Consider the following 20,849-nt stretch of genomic DNA (forward strand, 5'->3'; position numbering starts at 1 on the left):
TGAATTGCAGGTCCATACTTGTCCTCCGTAAATGGTCATTCCATCAAAGTTAACATTATCGTGGTCATCATTGAGAAGCCAAACGGTAGCACCGAAATATAAAGTGAAGAGACCCACTTATCCAGAACAAGGTAGATCATCATGCTGTCATACCATACATCAAATGGTATGCCGCAAATACAATCGCCAACCTTAGAAAACTCAACGAACGGTAAGGAGATTGGCTTGTATGGACTCACCATTCGCCCTCTCAGTACACAATCACCAATCTAAGTTGTTCGAATAAGAACTACTTCTTAGTTTCCATGTTCTGTTATAATGGTCCCTGTTTTTTTCAAATCTGCAGATTTTAATTATGAATCTAATTCAGATTTGTTCCATGTTTTTTGCTTGCAGTAAAAATCTTACTAGAGGCAACTGGATATAGGAAACAAAGTGAACTACCAGTTTTCTGTTGAACAATCACTACTCTGGTTTTATTGTGACGTGTACCTAAATTTATTCTGAGAGAAAACTTGACATGCAGACTGCATGTTCTTATGTATTGTTTCAGTAACAATGATTCCATACTAATTCAGTTATAACTATGTAACAGAAGATGGCAGGAACAATGGTACAAATTCAAATATGTAAATGCCAAAGTTGATAGGTTTAACTCTAGGCATTGCATTACTATGTCATGTTGTACTATTCTTTAAAGAATTTGTAGGGGGTACTAGAAAATATGACTCGATGAGGGATGCATTCATTTAAAAAAACGGCCTGAAAGTATTGAGTTTAGTAAAATATTGTATAGCCTTCTCCTAGAAGTTTGATACACTTTTCAAGAAAACAAACTTTTTTTAATCATTAATCTATAACTTTTCTCATATTTGAATAGCAGTGTTATTTGAGTTCGGTTACAAAAAGTGGCATGTTAAAAACTTAAAATAGGTGGCTTGATGCAACTTTTGCAAAGTTTGTTAAAAGAAACGCAATGATGGTGCATTTCATTCTCATATGTGGTCTTTTTACAGTCCAATGCATCCTTTGGAATGGGACTTGAGCAGGCATGGTTTCCCTCTACATCCAGCGTCCACATGGGCAAATCGACAGATCTCACTATGGTGGTGTATCATAAAGCTCCCCAAGCAATTCAATTGGATATTTCTAGGGATCATTTCCGGGAAATCACATAGGTACCCTCAGTTTATCTCATTTTGCGGTTATTTGAATGACTATGTATTGTTGTATTGCCGTGCTCCGAGGGTTGGTGTTGGCCGCCAACAACGACGAGGCTGGCGGCTCGGGCGCGGGCGTCATCAACCTTGATCGGTATCCTGTTTTTTCTTTGGTTTTTAGTTTTTGTTATGATTAGTGTCCTGTTTTTTCTTTTATAAATTGCAATGAACGACTGAAGCTCGATGAAGATGTCCTAATCTCATTGTATATGAGTGTCATTTATTTAGCTCTTCCAAAATTTATAGTATGGCTTCTTGTAACATGCCATTTTCATGTGTTTATGAAGATTGCAAAAAAGCAACTGGACTGAGCGACTGCCAACTTGGCACCGCCCCAACTTCCTTTGAGGAGGCGCCACAAGGTGGCGCCCCAACCCATAGTGGTTTCTAAACTGAGACGGCTCAGACCAGAGGCGGCGCCAGGGGTATGCTCCTGTATTCATAGGAATACCCAAGATTTTGATGCAAAAAAAATTATACGTATACATACCCAAGAGCCCATGTTGCAAGAGGCCCAGAGCCCACGCCTCTCGCGGTCTCGCCCTATCCTCGACTCCTCGTACGCATGCCCAGTCGCCCGACTCACGCGAGTAACTAGACACAGTTGCCCTGTGTCTGCCACTCTCCCTCTCGCCCGGTTCTGCTCTCGCCTCTCCTCATCTCTCCGACTCTCCCAGTCCCAGATCCCGCGTGGCCGCGTCCGGCATCCCGCCCGCGATGCAGCAGCCCGGAGGCGGAGCAGCAGGCGACGGACCAGCCGGTGCCGGTCCGCCGGCGCCCCCCGTTTCCACCCCCGCAGCCGCAGCGGCGGCGCCCCAGCCCCGCCGGCCCCCGCCCACCGACCCCGCCGGCCCCCTCCTCCAGTTCGTCCCCGAGTAGCAGCAGTTCGTCCCAGTCCTCTGGTTCGTCCCCTCCTCCAGTTCTCCTCCAATTCCAATCAGTGGCTGATTCCAATGCCTCTAATTTCTGGATTTGTTTCTATAATGGACTAGATGCAAGTTTTAATTTTTCTGTTTCTTTGTTTTCTTGTACTGTAGATGATGAAAAATAAGATTGCTGGTAGTAGCATATTTGCAATGTGGGAAAAGGCTTCAAAGACAAAGAAAAGATATGAATCATCCACACCGAATCAGGCAGCAGCTGCATCTAGTACTTGTGCTTCTCCTGTTCATCTTGAGAGGAATGAGAGCAATTTGCAGTTGGTGTTATGGCAACAACCAAAGAGTAGAGGCGAAACCTCAACACCTCATGTAGAAGATGATGAATCTATTGATGAAGATGATGAACCAATGCAAGCAGATTTGGATGCACTTGAACCCGATCCTGGGAAGCGGATTCCCATCTCAGCGTATGCTGTCAATGACCAAGATAGAGTAAGAAGGAGATATATTGAGATGGGGCGATGTCAACCAAAAAAACATAAGTTTTACATTACAAATAAAAGTGGAAAAGAGCGTCGCTTTTGTCCTGCTTGGTTTAAAGAATTTCCATGGATTGAGTATAGTGTGGGCAAAGATAGTGCTTTCTGTTTTGTTTGCTATTTGTTCAAGGATAAAACAAAATGTCCCGGTGGAGATGCTTTTGTGAAGAAGGGATTTAGGAACTGGAACATGAAGTCGAGATTGAAGAAACATGAAGGTGATGTTAGTAGTGCTCATGCTCAAGCTCAAGAGAAGTATGATATGTTCACTACACCACAATCATCAATTCGGGAGCCTATTGCTTCAAACACCTCACAATACAAGCCTTTGTATAAGCAGTGTTTGACATGGACACTCAAATGTGTGCGATTTCTATTGCACCAAGGCTTGGCATTTAGAGGACATGATGAAAGTGAAAGCTCACTAAACAAAGGAAATTTCCTTGAGCTTTTAAATTGGCTAGCAGGAAATTTTGAAGAGGTTGACAGGGTTGTTCTCAAGAATGCTCCACAAAACTGCAAGATGACTCACCATGATATACAACAAGAGGTGATAAAAAATTGTGCAGAGGAGACTACTAAACTAATCATTGAAGAACTTGATGGTGGTCATTTTGCAATACTTGCAGATGAGTCTAGTGATGTGTATCAGAATGAATAGTTGGCTGTTTGCTTGCGTTATGTTGAAAAGAAAGGAAGGGCGGTTGTAAGATTCCTTGGTCTTGCTCATATTGAAGATACTACCTCTTTGACACTTAAAGTTGCAATTCAGAAACTGCTTATGACACACAATTTGACCTTTGCAATGGTTCGTGGGCAAGGATATGATGGAGCTAGTAACATGAAAGGTAATGTTAATGGCCTAAAAAAACTGATTATGGATGAGTCCCCTTCTGCCTATTATGTTCATTGTTTTGCTCATCAGCTACAGTTAACTCTTGTTGCTGTTGCTAAGGAGAGTGGTGATTGCACTTGGTTCTTTCAGCAACTTGCACACTTGTTAAATGCTCTTAGCATGTCTTGTAAAAAGATGAGAATGCTTCGGATAGCTCAGGCCGAGGAACTCATTGATGCATTGGAATTGGAAGAAGTGGAAACAGGGAGTGGGTTGAATCAGGAAATGGGTTTGGGAAGGCCATGTGATACACGTTGGGGCTCTCACTTCAAAACCGTGAACCATGTCATCTCTATGTATGGTGCACTACGACGAGTCCTCATCAAGATTGGAGACGAGTATCATGGTGCGGAGGCCCAAGCAGCTCTATCTATATTGACACCATTTCGATCATTTGAGTTTGTTTTCATAGCACACTTGATGCAAGAAATATTTGGATACACGGTGAGCTATGTAGAGCTTTGCAAAATCAAGATGAAGATATTGTTCATGCTATTGAGCTTGTTGATTTCACAAAGTATCACTTGGAGTGTTTGAGGACCGACGCTGGATGGGATGATTTTCTCACAAAGGTCACATGTTTTTGTACAAAGCATAAGATCAAAGTTGTTGATATGAAGGGTCCTTACTTTCCCGTTGGCCGGCCTAAAAGGGGTTTATGTAATGGTGCGATGAATTACCACCGTTTCAAAGTTGATATGTTTGTGGCTGTCATTGATAGGCAAATAAGTGAACTCAATGGCAGATTTGATGAGGTAAGCACACAGCTACTTTCTTGCATGGCAGCATTTTGTCCACTTCGTCTATTTGCTGCTTATGATCAGGAGAAGTTGGTTAGGCTTGCTACAAAATTTTATGCTAATGATTTCACAAGTGATGAACTGGCAAGACTTCCATGGCAACTAAACATGTATGTTACTCATGTGCGTAGAGATGAAAGGTTTCAAAACTTAAAGAATCTGTGTCAACTTTCAGTTATGCTTGTAGAGACAAACAAGCATGAATAATATCATATTGTTTACAAGCTTCTTAAGTTGGTATTGATTCTGCCAGTTGCTACTGCTAGTGTTGAAAGGGTATTCTCTTCAATGAATTATGTGAAGAATAAGCTAAGGAGCAAAATGGGTGATGATTACTTAAGCAATTGTTTGGTTACATTTGTTGAGAGAGAATTCTTCAATCAAGTAAAGGATGAGGATGTCATCAATCGTTTCCAGAAAGGCAACCGCAAAGTTATATTGTAAGGTCTGATATCAATCATATCATCATTTTATCAATCAAAAGGTACTTTTGTATCCATGTTTTTTTTATAATTATTATGGTTTGACACATCCAAAACATTCTATTGTCATTATGGCGTACTATTTTGTTCATATATTGCAATAGCCGCACTATTTGGTTCAGATATTGAAATTCTCGTACTATTTGATCATATATTGCATTTAGAGTAAAAAAAATTTGGGTGAATACCCAGCCAGCAATTCCTGGCGCCGCCACTGGCTCAGACGGAGGCAACATGAAGTGCAGAGCTAAAGCCTCCGGGCCTGTTTGCCTGAAATGAGGTGAGCAGTAGTCACGCGAAGCTGGACCTGGCGAGCCCCCTTTTTGTGCCTTGCTTTCATTTGAGCTGAACGGGACCAGTGAAGTCTACGTGCATTGGCGATTATTGCACTGGCACGAATCGGCCTTGGGTGTGGCTCTGCTGCTGGCCCTGGACAGCCACACTGTTTTTTTTAGGATCACAGCCACACTGTTCTCTCCTATTCTTCCGTGAAAGAAACAGCCCCTGCTCCTCTCCACGTCTATAGGAGCTTGGAGTTATCTGTCGCGTACTCCTACCTTGTTACTAATCTTTTGTATATCCTTCTCCGCCTATAAGAGTATCTTCAATAGACATGTAACGCACGGCGTGCTAAAAAAATGTTTACATCATTGGAATAGTCAGTTTTTGCGTGTCGTGGAGCGCTGGCTCCAACGGCCGCTGCAAATAATTGCGCGCGCCGCTCCAACAAATGCACTATATATTTTTACTACTCGCCGTCTTCTCCTTCTACCCCGACTCGATACACATTCGACTCCGACTCGATACTCATAGATAGGTATAGATAGATAAATAAAAAAGATACATAGATAGTTCATAGCATAGATAGTAGCATAGCTAGATAAAAAAAAGATAGTTCAACTACTCCTCGTCGTCCTCCTCCGACTCGGTGATGTTCTCCTCCGACGTCTGAATGAAGGTGTCAAGATACAGATCGTCGTCGGAGTCCCAGGTCGACGCTGCTCCTAGCTCGATGTTGAATTGAGCGTCCGCCTTCCGCGTACGCCTGTCCTCGCGATAGGCGGCTCGCTCCGTCCTCCTTTGCGCGTTGAACTCGCTCTCGTTGATGATGTCTTGCGAGAAGCGTTGGCGCCACAGCACCATGGCTTCCTCATCCATCTCGGCGATGCCGAGACGGCGCTCCCGCCTTCGGTTGTCGCGACGATCCTCGTCGGCACGTCGGGGAAGTTCATGTCCATACGAGGCTGCTGGAGGCGCCACACTACCGCGTTGTACGTGCAGGCGGCCTCGTGGGTGATGTCGAAAGTGCCGAGGCTGAGGCGCATCTTGCCAGACCGGATCTCAACAGAGAAGGCGCCGGAGGGGCGCGCGCAGACACCGCGGTAGGCCGAAGTTCCCCAGCTATATGTCTATATGTCTGCAGACGTGTCCGGGTGTCAAGGCACTGTCGTGTGTAGAAGTCGACCACCCCCCATTATTAATGAGAAACAGGATGATTATGTATTGTCATGGCCATGGTAGTAATCTTTTTGGTTTACCTCATGTGACACCATGGGCATGGACACCATTGTTCCTTTCATATTAGTTGGGTCTAACCTCGGTATAACTTGAGCGTTTGTTTGTGTCGAATCTATGACATGCATAATAGGTCAAGTCACCGTGATCTGAACAATCAATCATGGACGGGTTTTGCTTCAGCACACCACCTAACTGAATTAACGCTAAAGATTAAAGCATACCATTTCCAATGAGAAGGCATAGTGGTTTAACTAGTTAATTAATTGATCATTGTATTGTACACAATATTAACTCACTCTATAAACCCATTATATATGGATAGCCTGAACCCAAAGGTCATGTATGTATATTTTTCTAACACAGTACAGACACAGACACTCATATATATGCATATATAATCACTTTATGAATGCAGGCACACACATCCTACCATTATGAGGAGGGGTCAACATGAGTAGCGAGGCCAACATTGTTAGGACAGCGAGAGCGGCCCATTTGTAGTATTGTCAGGTCAATTTACCACAAGACGCCTGCTCAACCTGAGTTTCCACAAAAAAAAAGCTCAGGCTTCCTTTGGTTCATAGGATAGAAAAATCATAGGAATAGGAAAGTCATAGGAAATGAGATGACATGCATCTTAAATCCTATGAGTAGGAATAGGAAAGGAGATGCCATTTGTTTCACATCAAAGAATTTTTTTTCATTGAGTCTAGCTAATGTTTATTTTCCTATGAAATGTGAAGGATATGAAGAATTTCTCCATAGAAATTGGATTTCATTCCTACGAACCAAAAGACTCTATAGGAATTTTTTCTATAAAAATTCTACCCTATGAAATTCTTACAAAATTCCTCCAAATCAAAAGAGGCTTCAACCTGAGAAGTAGCCGCCGTGTAACGGCGGGCCAGCCTAGTTAACGCGAAGTGAGGATGGAAAATCGGTTCGAGTGACGTCTCGGCCGATCGAAGATGATCTTGAGCGTTGAAGAGGTAGATCAGACGGTAAAGCCTGTCAAATCACTGTGAAAGGGCGTAGGTGGTTGAGTATACTGTCTCTAAATACCTATACCAGACATAGCATCCAAATGACAGGAACATGGACATACTTGGAGGAACACGGATAAGTGTGTAAATATTGACACATGTTTTGTTAAATACAATCCTCTGGTCCAAATTAATTCAAGCAGATTCACTGAATCTAGACCGATTTATACAAAATATTGTCTAAATCTGCGTTAATTAATTTGAAATGGGAGGAAATATTTTATGGTCAATTGTTTTTAATGTTCCAAATGCCAAGATAGAAAGTCAATATTGACATTTATTAACTACTCCCTCTATCCGGAAATACTTGTCATCAAAATGAATAAAAGAGAATGTATCTACAACTAAAAATACATCTAGATACACCCCCTTTTGTCCATTTCGATGACAAGTATTTCCGAACGAAGGGAGTATTAGACTAGAAAACATATCTACCACCATTACTGCTCTCGATTGTGACTGCATACATGGATTGCAATCGCTGCGAATATCAATCTTATGGACGACTATAGTACGAGATATTAAGCTGCTGAATTAATGGGCGATCATGTATATATTTCCTAACAGCTATCAAATATACTAATTCCTATTGTATAATTATTTCACCGTTCCAAACTAATTGATGCAGATTTTGCTTAGATACGCATGTATCTACACACTAGATATCAATCTTATGGACGACTATATATAGTACGAGATATTAAGCTGCAGAATTTATGGGCGATCATCTATATATTTCCTAACAGCTATCAAATATACTAATTCTTATTGTAAATAATTATTTCACCGTTCCAAACTAATTGACGCATATTTGTTTAGATACGCATGTACCTGCACACTAAAACACATCTACATACATGCGTATCTAGATAAATATGCGCCAATTAAGAACAAAGGAATATCAGTTAATGGTTGATGAAATTTAACGATAGAAAGTTCATCCCAGGCAGTATAAATAGACAAGCACTACTAGGGAAAAAGCTAGCAGCAGCACGGGTTCTACGTATATCAGTAGCGCGGGGACCGGCGCTGCTAATAAGGCGCTACAGCTAACCTGTAGCAGTAGCGCGTGCACACCCGCGCTACTACTATACAAGTGTAGCAGCAACGCGCTTCGTGGAAGCTCGCTACTACTAATAGCTCTAGCACGCTTTGCCTAGACGCGCTACTGCTATTGTGGCGCTGCTGCTAACTTTTCTCCACTCGCTACTGCTAATTTTAGTAGTTTTTTTTTGCATATTTGTTTTGTATTTGAATAGGCTTTACACAATAATCTTTAGCATATCATACACATACAAATGTAATCATAGCATATACATACAAATAGTCTCATCAAATCATGTCATCATCATAATCATCATCCAACACAAAGTGGTCTCTCGTCATCATCTCAAAAATAGCGATACAAATCTCGATTACTTGCAACTACATCGTCATCCATCTAAACAATGATATACGTGAGAAGAGCTACACTTTGCATGAACCTAAACTAACTATTGGCTGTTGCTCGGAAACCGGAAACCGGCACACCTGGGCCTGACATTCCGGCCACTCGTCGTATACTCCTGGCGTAGCACTTCTTCGCCGTTGATAATCTATACACATGCATCGTCACATGAGTCGATGATATGCAATATATATAGTTGAGCAACAGAAAAAGACAGACTTGGCAAAAATAGAAGCAACATATCATAAGCATAAATAACAAAGTTCATCGTACCCAAAATGCCCTAACTAGAGTGATCTTCGCTAGTCGAGGAGGATGGTTTAACTACATCACAAATAAAGTTTCGTCGTGCACAATTCAAAGTTTCTTCATACAGATAGTATGGACTAAACGAACACATTGTCATATATCGACAATCACTCCATGTCGTGCCATCCATCCAAGTCAGGGAGATAGTCCCTGAGCTTAGAGAAAGGCTTCAGGTCGAGACCCTGAGCAGCTACGCATGTTCCGATGTCTTCCCGCGACATTTGTTCTTCTTCGTAGAACATCCCTGTTTTTCGGACGACCTCCTTCATGATGATTTGGGCAAGTTCACGCTGGATGTGATAGAATTCAGCTCGAAGTCGATGATCCTTGATATCTCCTAAGTTCTTTGCCCATTGCAGAATATGGGCATCGCCGGATGCAGGTGACATGCGAAGGTTCTGGTGATCCCGTCTTTACTCCAGCATCTGGTGTAGGACATAGAATCCATCATTAAGAGAATCACTCGGTTGCTGGATGCAGCAGAAGTCGGTCTTATGGCCGAAGGCGGGCCTGCTGTCCTTTTTCTTCTTGTCCTTGACCTCTCCACCCCGTGCGCCGTAGTAAAACATAGCACTGTCGAGAACAGACTTGATGTGGGTGTAATCCTTTTTGGTAATGTTCTTCGACGAGTCCAAGTAAAGAGCGTGGGAGTATCAGGGGTAGAGGATGATGTGGACGGCACGCCCGCCGCTGCGCAAAAATAAGTACACCTGAAATTAATTAGCCTCTACCGTGCAAATGAATGATTGAAATCAAAGGAAGGATATCCGCGCGGATGACTTACATGGGATGATAAGGCACGAGAATCGCCTCCTTGTCCTTATTGGCGAGTATGGAATTGACGATGTATTCCCTCGCGTATTCACAGTGCTTTGCGCAGACTCCCAGGAAGGCCTCGTGCATGAAGTACGGGTCAGCGACACAGATATGAGGTATCTACTCAACCCTGATGAGGTAGTTCATGTGCAAAGCATAAAGGCGGACAAACGCAAAATCCAGCTTCTTCAAGTGAAACATGTCGAAGATGTAATCGAATCGAAGGAAGAACTTCTCCGCGGGGAATGTGTCAACGTACGACAATCCCCGCGGCACGTTAACCACGTAGAGTGGGTATCCTGGATTTTTTGAGGCGATGGGGCCTTTCTCTATCTGCAACACATCGTCATGAAGTCTCCTTAAATCGCCGAATCTGGCCCCTAGCGTTGCTTCAGGTAGGATTGGTGGACCGGGGATATGCCATTTTGTCGCACCAGGGATATCTATACGGTCTTGAACCCGAGGCTACTGAGGCGGCTAGATCATAGAAGCAGCTTTTTTGCCTTTCCTCGGTCTCTTCCTAGACTTCTTTACTATTGGAAGGTTGTCCATAATACGTTCAGACTCCGGAGGCGGCAATTCAGGCACCGACTCATGAGGCTCAAACCCTAAGTAGGCGCCACTATTGACATACTGTTGAGTGTCATCGTCATCCTCATCCTCATCTATGGAGACGTCACCAGCGACTAATGGAGTAGGCGAGGTGTTGATGTTCATACCTAACTGCGTGCTCGTGGGTGTGCTCCCGGCCGCCTCCAGACAAAGCAGACTCTTTGGCCACAACAGGACCCACCCATTGCAACAATCACCAAGCCGCCGCGGGATCTCGTCGTCATCCCCAACTAGTACCGGAGGAGCCAAATTCTCGTGGCCCGGTTTGACACTGGCCACAGAAACCTTGAAGACTTCCGGGGGGACCGGCCGGCTGTGGAACAATGGTTCCTTCGGCTCCATTATCGTCGCCTTCCCCACGTCCACCTTTTGGTCGCCGATGGTGTACAATATGGTGCACGCAATATGGTGCACGGGGTTTCGTCGGCCTGCAAAGAAAATTCTGCGACGTGAGACATCCGAAAGGCAACGAAAACGGGAGATTATACATTTATTGAAGGGGGCCGGTGTGACAGATAACGTGAGGGCGTCGAGCTCAGCCAAAGACGAAGCACCGCAGAGCACGTCCGGTGTCGGAGCCAGTGCCGGAGCAGGTGCGGGGGCAGGTGCAGGAGCCGGTGCGGGAGCAAGTGCAGCTGCAGGTGCTGGTGCAACACTAGTCGAGCTGCTCCTGAGGAAGTCAGCAAGGGGAAAGTCCGCTACATTTTTTTCTAGATTTTTCCTGCTCCAATTGAAAATGGCCGGAACCAAGGTAGTAGACATATCTACAAGCACCTGTTTTGCGGCAGCTACCACTGTTGCGACTGTCTCAGATGATTTCTTTTCAACCGCAATCTCAACCTTCTTGTCGATGTTTTCTTTAGTTAACCTCCGTCTTTCCTCTCTCTCCTCTGTGGTCTCACGGTAGTACTTCTTCCATGTGGCACCGTCTCCGACACCGTGCACGCGTCCATACGACGGTTGAGTCTCCACCGGGAGTCCTTTCAATATGTTCAATGCCTGGTTGAATGGAGTGTCCCACTTGGGCCTCGCCAACGCCTCAGACGGCAAGTCGCTTTCGGCCGCAATCCTGTGCTGCTCTCTCTGCAAAAGGCACAAGGATCGTTTACAAATATGACTAACATGCAGTCGAATTGACCAGAAACTAAAATCACCAGCAGTCTCATGAACTCCGTCATGACCACGTTCATCTCTAAAACCTTCTTCACTAGGTACGTCACGCTCCCGCGGGATGGTGAACTCCGCCAAGGGGTCAGGGATGCCCAGACTCGTGGCTTCCGCGTCCTCCTTCGCCCATATGGACCTCTTCCCGCTATAATCACGGCTTTCGAGGTGGTGGCACCCAATGTTCTTCTGTTGAACCCCCTTCATGTACTCCGACTTTTTTTTGCAGCTTCGGCCTCGCAAGCCACCTTGAATATTTCAAAGTTCTCTGCCGTGATTGTCAGATTATCCTTTACAATCTCGGAGTAGGGTTCCTTTTCTTTGACGATACGATATTTCACCCTTGCTTTCTAGGCGGCCAACGCGTCGCTAAACTTGCTCATGGCATGTTTGTTTATCTTCTTCATTGCCGAGTCCTTATCTGGATCTTTATAATCCTTTTCATTCCAGCCCCGGAACAAGAATATCTGGTGCAGTTTCTTTAGGAGGGAGGGCCTCATATTATCTATCTTGTTTAGTTTCTCATCGTTGATGGTGGCGGTTGTCCGTATGATGCAGCCTATTTGATTGTCGTAGCACGCGCGCGCTTCCTCGGGCGCGTTTGGCTCAAAATTGCCGTTGTCCACCTCCGTGACCACCAGTCTAGTAGTCCTGAGCTTGTTAGGAAGCCGTCGCATCTTTGCTTTCGGTACTATACCAGCTCCGCTCCTCGAGGCAGCGCCGGTCTGAGTCTCAGCGCCGGTCTCAATGCAGGTCTGAGTCTCAGCGCCGGTCTCAGTCTCAGCACCGGTCTGCGTGTTGGTCTCAGTGCCCGATGCGACCAGTGGGCCCAACAACAACATCGCTTGATCGTCGGCAAGACTCAAAAATTCGTCTGCCACCAGGTAGACGTCGTCGCAATCACCAGAACCCTGTCCTTCAGCATTGCTAGCCATGTTTCTTACGATTAAATCTAGTCAATTAATTCTAGACCTAATAAAATGAATAATGACATAAAAAGGCCTATGTTTTGTGATGACCCACAAGTATAGGGGATCTATCATAGTCCTTTAGATAAGTAAGAGTGTCGAACCCAACGAGGAGCAGAAGGAAATGATAAGCGATTTTCAGCAAGGTATTCTCTGCAAGTACTGAAATAAGTGGTAACAGATAGTTTTGTGATAAGATAATTTGTAACTAGCAACAAGTAACAAAAGTAAATAAAGTGCAGCAAGATGGCCCAATCCTTTTTGTAGCAAAGAACAAGCCTGGACAAACTCTTATATAAGGAAAAGCGCTCCCGAGGACACATGGGAATATCGTCAAGCTAGTTTTCATCATGTTCATATGATTCGCGTTCGGTACTTTGATAATTTGACATGTGGGTGGACCGGTGCTTGGGTGCTGTTCTTACTTGAACAAGCATCCCACTTATGATTAACCTCTATTGCAAGCATCCGCAACTACAACAAAAGTATTAAGGTAAACCTAACCATAGCATGAAACATATAGATCCAAATCAGCCCCTTACGAAGCAACGCATAAACTAGGGTTTAAGCTTCTGTCACTCTAGCAACCCATCATCTACTTATTACTTCCCAATGCCTTCCTCTAGGCCCAAATAATGGTGAAGTGTTATGTTGTCGACGTTCACATAACACCACTAGAGGCTAGACAACATACATCTCATCAAAATATCAAACGAATACCAAATTCACATGACTACTAATAGCAAGACTTCTCCCTTGTCCTCAGGAACAAACGTAACTAATCACAAAGCATATTCATGTTCATAATCAGAGGGGTAATAATATGCATAAAGGATCTGAACATATGATCTTCCACCAATTAAACCAACTAGCATCAACTACAAGGAGTAATTAACACTACTAGCAACCTACTAGCACCAATCCCGGACTTGGAGACAAGAATTGGATACAAGAGATGAACTAGGGTTTTGAGATGAAATGGTGCTGATGAAGATATTGATGGAGATTGCCCTCTCCCGATGAGAGGAGCGTTGGTGATGACGATGGCGATGATTCCCCCCTCCAGGAGGGAAGTTTCCCCGGCAGAACAACTCTATCGGAGCTCTAGATTGGATCCGCCGAGGTTCCGCCTCATGGCGGTGAAGTTTCCTCCCGAAAGGTTGCTACTTATTTTTTTTCTCGATGAAAGACTTCATATAGGAGAAGATGGTCATCGGAGAGCCACCAGGGGGCCCACGAGGTAGGGGGCGCGCCCTAGGGGTTCATCAAGATGTTTGTTCCATCTCCTGTAAATAGCTAGCAGTTTTTCTATCATACCCGAAGGATACTCATAAGGAATTTCATCTTCAATAGGTTCAGTAGGTTGAGAAGCAACTCTTTGCTCTACTGGTCGGGGTGAAGATACCCCGAACAAGCCCCTCAGAGGATTACTTTCCATAGTAACAAGTGATAGTAAATTTCAGGACACTATATAAATTTTTCCTTACCAAATTCCACCTACCAAAGGCGGTTCACTCCCCGGCAACGGCACCAGAAAAGAGTCTTGATGACCCACAAGTATAGGGGATCTATCATAGTCCTGCGTATGGCCACCAGCGCCGGATCAGGCCACCACAGGCTCCCTGCGCCACCAACAACCCCCTATCACGTCGGATCCGGTCGCCCCAGGTCACCTACCACCTTCTTCTATTCCCCATCTTCAACCACTGGCATCTGGATGAGGAATCCCGATGCCATGAGACCGCACCTTTCCCTCGTCGGTGATGCACAAGGTTAGTGCTAGGAGGGGAGGAACGCCTAGCCTCGGGGATCGCCGACGATGGTGGGAAATGGGGCACCATGCCCGGGCGCACCCCTACCTTCCATGCATCTCCCGGTGCGGTGTGACCCTCTCACGCCTCTTCAGCGCCTCGCCGGGTCCCGTGGGTGCTCGCCTGTGGCTGCCCCGTCCCAGGCAACCGGAAACTCGGATCCCACTAAGCTATCGCCCTGGATGCATGCTCTCCTAAACGGGTGGTCGGAAGTGCAGAGGAGGTGGTCTCCTCCATGGCGCATCCACCCTCGACGGCGGCGGCGACACCCGGTGGAAGAGTAGTAGCGAGGCGTGCAGTCCCCCTTTTTGCTATTTTTCTCTCTCCAGATTTTGTCTATTGGGTTCGTTGCATCCATAGACAGCGGTTCTTAGTTTCTTGTGCTTTTATTTGAGAGAATCAAGTGCAGTGCGGTTCGCTGTTGGTTGTTCTTGTGGTTCGATTTACGATTTATTGCAGATTTTTTGTACAAGTTATACAGAGCGATTTGTGAACAAAAGATCAGTACTCTGACTTGTGAACAGAAGTGTTCATTTTCCCAAATGTGTGGTCCACTTTCAGCACCCCTGTACCTACTCTGCTCTACAGGACGGCGGCTGCAGGCATGCAGTTCGCTTGTGTTTGTGCGAAATGAGCTGTTTGGCAACCACAGAAAACTGTAGTATTGTCAAAACTGCGGTATCTTCTCTGCATTAAAAAAACCTCAGACCTTTTTTTTTTTAAACAGAGCACACAAAGAAAACAAGACTCTTTGTTACCGCCATCCTCGCTCCCAGCCTCCCACCCTGAAGATCGGGGGCCATGGGACAAGCCAACAAGAGGCAATGGAAGGAAAAAAGTGTCCTTCCCTGCTCTCACTTGCGCTCCTCCTCTCCTCTTACGTGTTGTGCATCTGGTCAGCTCCCTGGCCACGCCATGTCTAGGTTACTTATGCCATGGTCACGCACGCTGCTGGCTGAGACTGTGCAGGCTGTTGTGTGCGATCATAGCCACACCGTACGTGTGCCGCGCTACCATGCCGCGGCCTTGCTCGCCGTTGCTTGCCGTGCATGCGTTGCTCCTGAATGCCTCACCGCGGCGCGCTCGCGGCTGCCAAGCCAGACCGACACCATGCGCTTTTGTGCCGCCCCGCTGTGCTCCTGCTGGGTCTGTTTATGCATGGCCATTCAATTTGCAACCACTGATTAGCTAAATTCGTGCTTGTTTGCAACTGCTATGAAACAACTAGCTAGCTAATTTACGTCATTGCAAACATGCATCAGCCATACACTATCACCCAATACTACAAAATACTTTGATATGTGAAAACTGTGGTATCTAGTACCTGTAGAAAAAAATACTGCAGTTTTTCAATACTATATTTTCTGCAAAACTCTTTGGTAGCAAAGTATTTTCTAAGTATTTAGAGAATACTACAATTTTCTATATTACCACAATTTTATTTACTGGTTGGTTGCCCCGAAAAACTGCGATTTTAAGGGCCAGTTTTTTTAGACGGCTTAAAAAATAAGTTGTCTTTCCCTAGTTTAAAAAATAAGCCGTTATCAAAATTTGTTGAGGCTTCTAAATTAATTATTCTATAACTAGTTCATAAGCCCCAATTAATAAGAGATTCGGCTTATGAGAAAAGCTGGGAAGAGGGCAGCTTATTTTTCAAGGCGCCAAAAAAATTGGCCCTAATACTACAATATTTTCCAAAACATTGTTTTTCCTTTGTATTATAAAAAGAATCGGAGACTCTTTTTTTAAAAACCAAGCAGAGGAAAAGAACGGCCTCGCACGTCATTATCTTCTTCCGTGCTATTCTCAACTACCCGCCTCCCTCTACAAAAATAAATTGCGTCAGTCGCATGCTGCCGCTGTCCTGTCGGCTTTGTAGATGCCGCCGCACGGTGCCCTTTAATTTCCTGTCAGCTCCGCTCATGTTGGGATGAACAACTCACTGCTGCTGCATGTAGGCCTCTCTCTGGCTCGCCGTTGTCCCATCTACTAGAGGTGTAGCTCCGTCGCACCTCGATGGTGACACGGAACAAGGCCAAGCCGCCCGTCCACGTGTGCCATGCTGCCGAGTTTCCTATTTGGTCATGGCTGTTCAGCGGAGTTCGCTTAGCGCAAACTTCTATTTTTATGCTGATTTTTCGTGCTGAATTTTTTGATATATTATACGTTTTTCCGACATTGTATGCAAAAGTTATAGCCGTTTTACATTTTCCCTACACTTTTTGCAAAACATGTCCAAATTTAAGTTTTTAAACTTTCCTAACTAGTAGATGTAGTAATATAACTACCTCTCGAAGGATTTTATTTTTTTGAAGTTTTTATCATTTTCTTTTGATTTTTTCAAAACATAAAAGGCGATCCACGAGGGGCGGGGGGAGGGGGGGAGGGGGGGGGGTAGAGTTTGAAAATGAGACCTTTAGTCACGGTTTGAGACACAAACCGGGACTAAAGGGCATCGCACCCTTTAGTCCCGGTTCGTGTCTCAAACCAGGACTAAAGGTCTATTCTTTAGTCCCGGTTTGAGACACAAACCTGGACTAAAGGGCATCGCACCCTTTAGTCTCGGTTCGTCTCTCAAACCGGGACTAAAGGGCTCATGTGAACCGGGACTAATGCCTTAGCCGCATGAAGCGGGACCAATGCTCACATTAGTCCTGGTTCGTGACTGAACCGGGACTAATGTGAATATTGCCCCGTGACCAAAGCCCTGTTTTCTACTGGTGAATCATCATCAAAGACAAATGGTATATCTTTTTGTAATAAATTAGTCAGAGGCCAAGGAATTTTTGAGAAGTCCTTAATGAACCTCCTATAAAATCTGGCGTGACCAAGGAAACTTCTTATACCTTTGATGTCCTTGGGACATGGCATCTTTTCAATAGCATCAACCTTGGCTTTGTCAACTTCAATACCTCTTTCGGAAAATTTATGCCCCAAGACAATACCTTCATTAACCATAAAGTGACACTTTTCCCAATTCAAGACAAGATTAGTTTCTTCACATCTCTGCAAAACTCGATCAAGATTGCTCAAGCAATCATCAAAAGAAGATCCATAGACGGAAAAGTCGTCCATGAAAACCTCACAAATCTTTTCACAAAAGTCAGAGAATATAGCCATCATGCATCTTTGAAAGGTAGCAGGTGCATTACATAAACCAAAAGGCATACGTCTATAAGCAAAAGTACCAAAAGGGCATGTAAAGTAGTCTTTGATTGATTTTTAGCCGACACAGGTATTTGAGAGAAACCAGAATAACCATCTAGAAAACAGTAATGTGTATGTTTGCATAATCTTTCTAGCATTTGATCGATAAAAGGTAAGGGGTAATGATCTTTCTTAGTAGCCTTATTTAATTTGCGGAAATCAATTACCATCATATAACCTGTAATAATTCTTTGTGGAATCAATCCATCTTTATCATTAGGAACAACAGTAATACCTCCCTTCTTAGGGACACAATGAACAGGACTTACCCACTAACTATCAGCAACGGGATAAATTATATCTGCCTCCAGAAGCTTTAGTATTTCTTTTCTTACCACTTCTTTCATTTTAGGATTCAGACGTCGTTGAGGATCACGAACTAGTTTGGCATCTGCTTCCAAATTTATTTTATGTTGACATAGAGTGGGACTAATGCCGCTAAGGTCATCAAGAGTATATCCAACAGCAGCACGGTGCTTCTTCAGAGTTTCCAATAATCTTTCTTCTTCATGCTCTGAAAGGTTAGCACTAATAATAACAAGATATATCTTCTTTTCATCAAGATAAGCATATTTAAGATTATCAGGCAACGGTTTAAGCTCAAACACGGGATCACCCTTAGGTGGAGGGGGATCCCCTAGGATTTCAACAGGCGAATTGTGTTCCAGAATAGGTTCTTGTTTAAAGAATACTTCATCTATTTCCCTTCTTTCATTCATAAACATATCATTCTCATGGTCTAGCAAATATTGTTCTAAAGGATCATTAGGAGGTACGACAATAGAAGCAAGACCAATAATTTCATCCTTACTAGGCAATTCTTCTTCACGGTGTTGTTTACTAAATTTAGAGAAATTAAACTCATGAGTCATATCATCTAAGCCGACAGTAACAACATCCCTTGTGCAATCTATGGTAGCATTAACAGTATTCAAGAAGGGTCTACCAAATATAATGAGACAAAAGCTATCTTGTGGGGAACCAAGAACAAGAAAATCAGCAGGATATTTAGTTTTCCCACACAAGATTTCAACATCTCTAACAATTCCCATTGGTGAAATAGTATCTCTATTAGCAAGTTTAATAGTAACATCAATTTCTTCTAACTCAACAGGTGCAATGTCATGCATAATTTCTTTGTATAAGTCAATAGGTATTGCACTAGCACTAGCACCTATATCATATATGCCATGATAACAATGATCTCCTATTTTAATAGAAATAACAGGCATGCATACCACAGGTCTAGGTTTATCTGTATCACCGGGTTTAGCAATTCTAGCAGTTTCATTACAGAAGTAAATAACATGCCCATCTATATTATTAGACAAGAGATCTTTAACAATAGCAATATTAGGTTCTACTTTAACTTGCCCAGGAGGTGTATATGTTTTAATATTTCTTTTACGAACCACAGTTGAAGCTTTAGCATGATCCTTTATTCTAATAGGGAAAGGTGGTTTCTCAACATAACAAGTAGGAACAATAAGATCATTATAAGTGACAATCTTTTCTTCAACTTTAATAGGTGCAACTACTTTTACTTCTATGGGAGGATGATATTTAAACCACTTCTCCTTAGGGAGATCAACATAAGTAGTAAAAGATTCACAGAAAGAAGCTACTATCTCAGAATCAAGTCCATATTTAGTGCTAAACTTACGGAAAATATCGGTATCCATAAAAGATTTAACACAATCAAACTTAGGTGTCATACCTGACTCCTTACCTTTGTCAAGATCCCAATCTTCAAAGTCGTGTTTAATTGTATCCAATAAAGCCCATCTAAATCTAATAGTCTTCATCATAAAAGAGCCAGCACAAGAAGTATCGAGCATGGTGCGATTATTTTCAGAAAGCCGAGCATAATTTTTTTGAAGAATTGTTTCTCTTGGAAGCTCATGATTGGGGCATGAATATAACATTGATTTAAGCCTCCCCCAAACTTGAGCGATGCTTTCTCCTTCGCGAGGCCAATATATATAGACGGTCTATTCTGCTAATATTAGCAGAATAACTATTCTGCACACCACTTCGGCACTGCACGCTCAACAGAAGCGCACTGCATCATTTTGACGACGAGCACTGCAATAGAGACTAGTGAACTTCTCGTCGGAAAAAATTGCACGCGTTATTTTTTTGGTACTGTTTTCGCTCTAATTTTTTAACCGTTTATCGGAATGAGGCATGTAATATACCATTGAAAAGCTATGGATTAGGCGCAACTTCGACATGTTGAACACTTTTCGAGATTCCACACGGTTTAAGAGCAGTTTTGAAAATAGTGTGGCGGATGACGAGTGGCAGCGAGCGTTTTTTCGTGTTTTTTCTAAACCGCTTGTTGTAATGAAGCAAATGATACGCCGTTGGATAGATATCGTCGAGGCGCATCTTTTTCATATATAAATCTTTCTCTAATTCATTACGGTTTAAGAGCAGTTTCAAATTTACTAAATCACGGAACTTTGTTTTTCAATTTTTTTGAAATTTTCGGTACTGTTTTTGCTCCAGTTTTCTAACCGTTTGTCAAAACGAGACATATGATACGCCGTTGGAAAGCTACGGACAAGGCGCAACTTCCATATGTTGAAATGGTTTTGAGATTCCTTATGGATTTTAGTTAATTTTGAAAATCGTGCGGCTGACTTTGAGAGGCAGCGGCTGTTTTTTCGCGAAATTTTTATGAACGGCTGGTCAGAATAATTCAAATCATATGCTATTGGAAAGATATCGACGAGACGCAACTTTTTCATGCAGAACACTCTCTCTAATACCTTACGGTTTAAGAGCAGTTTCGATTTTACCGAAAAGCGGACACTCTGTTCTTCGCGAGACCAAAATCGTCATATTTACTGCATCGGACAGAAGAACGCACGTTTTAGACAAAATACCGCACTTCATTAGATGGGCAAGTGCACTGCATGGTTTCCTTTTTTTAGACGTATTTTTTCTCGGACGGGGAAAGAAGAACGCACTGCTTCAGACGAAATACCGCACTTCATCGGACAAACAAGTGCACTGCATGATTTTTTATGCGACGTAAATTTTCCTAAACGAGGTGAAGTGCACTTCATGTCGAGTGTTGGTGAACCGCAATACTATGAAAAGTGACCCTCGAGACTACCGTAAATGGGTCA

At 43.5% G+C, this 20,849-nt stretch overlaps 1 pseudogene; it reads left to right on the top strand.

The window, feature by feature from the left end:
* The first annotated feature begins 2,257 nt into the window (after nucleotides 1-2,257).
* LOC147961025 (uncharacterized) lies at nucleotides 2,258-4,779 on the top strand (annotated as a pseudogene).
* The last annotated feature ends 16,070 nt before the right edge of the window (nucleotides 4,780-20,849 follow it).

This window comes from Triticum urartu, chromosome 7A, assembly GCF_056163025.1.
Source record: "Triticum urartu cultivar PI428250 chromosome 7A, HENAU_Tu73, whole genome shotgun sequence".
NCBI classification, from domain to species: domain Eukaryota; kingdom Viridiplantae; phylum Streptophyta; class Magnoliopsida; order Poales; family Poaceae; genus Triticum; species Triticum urartu.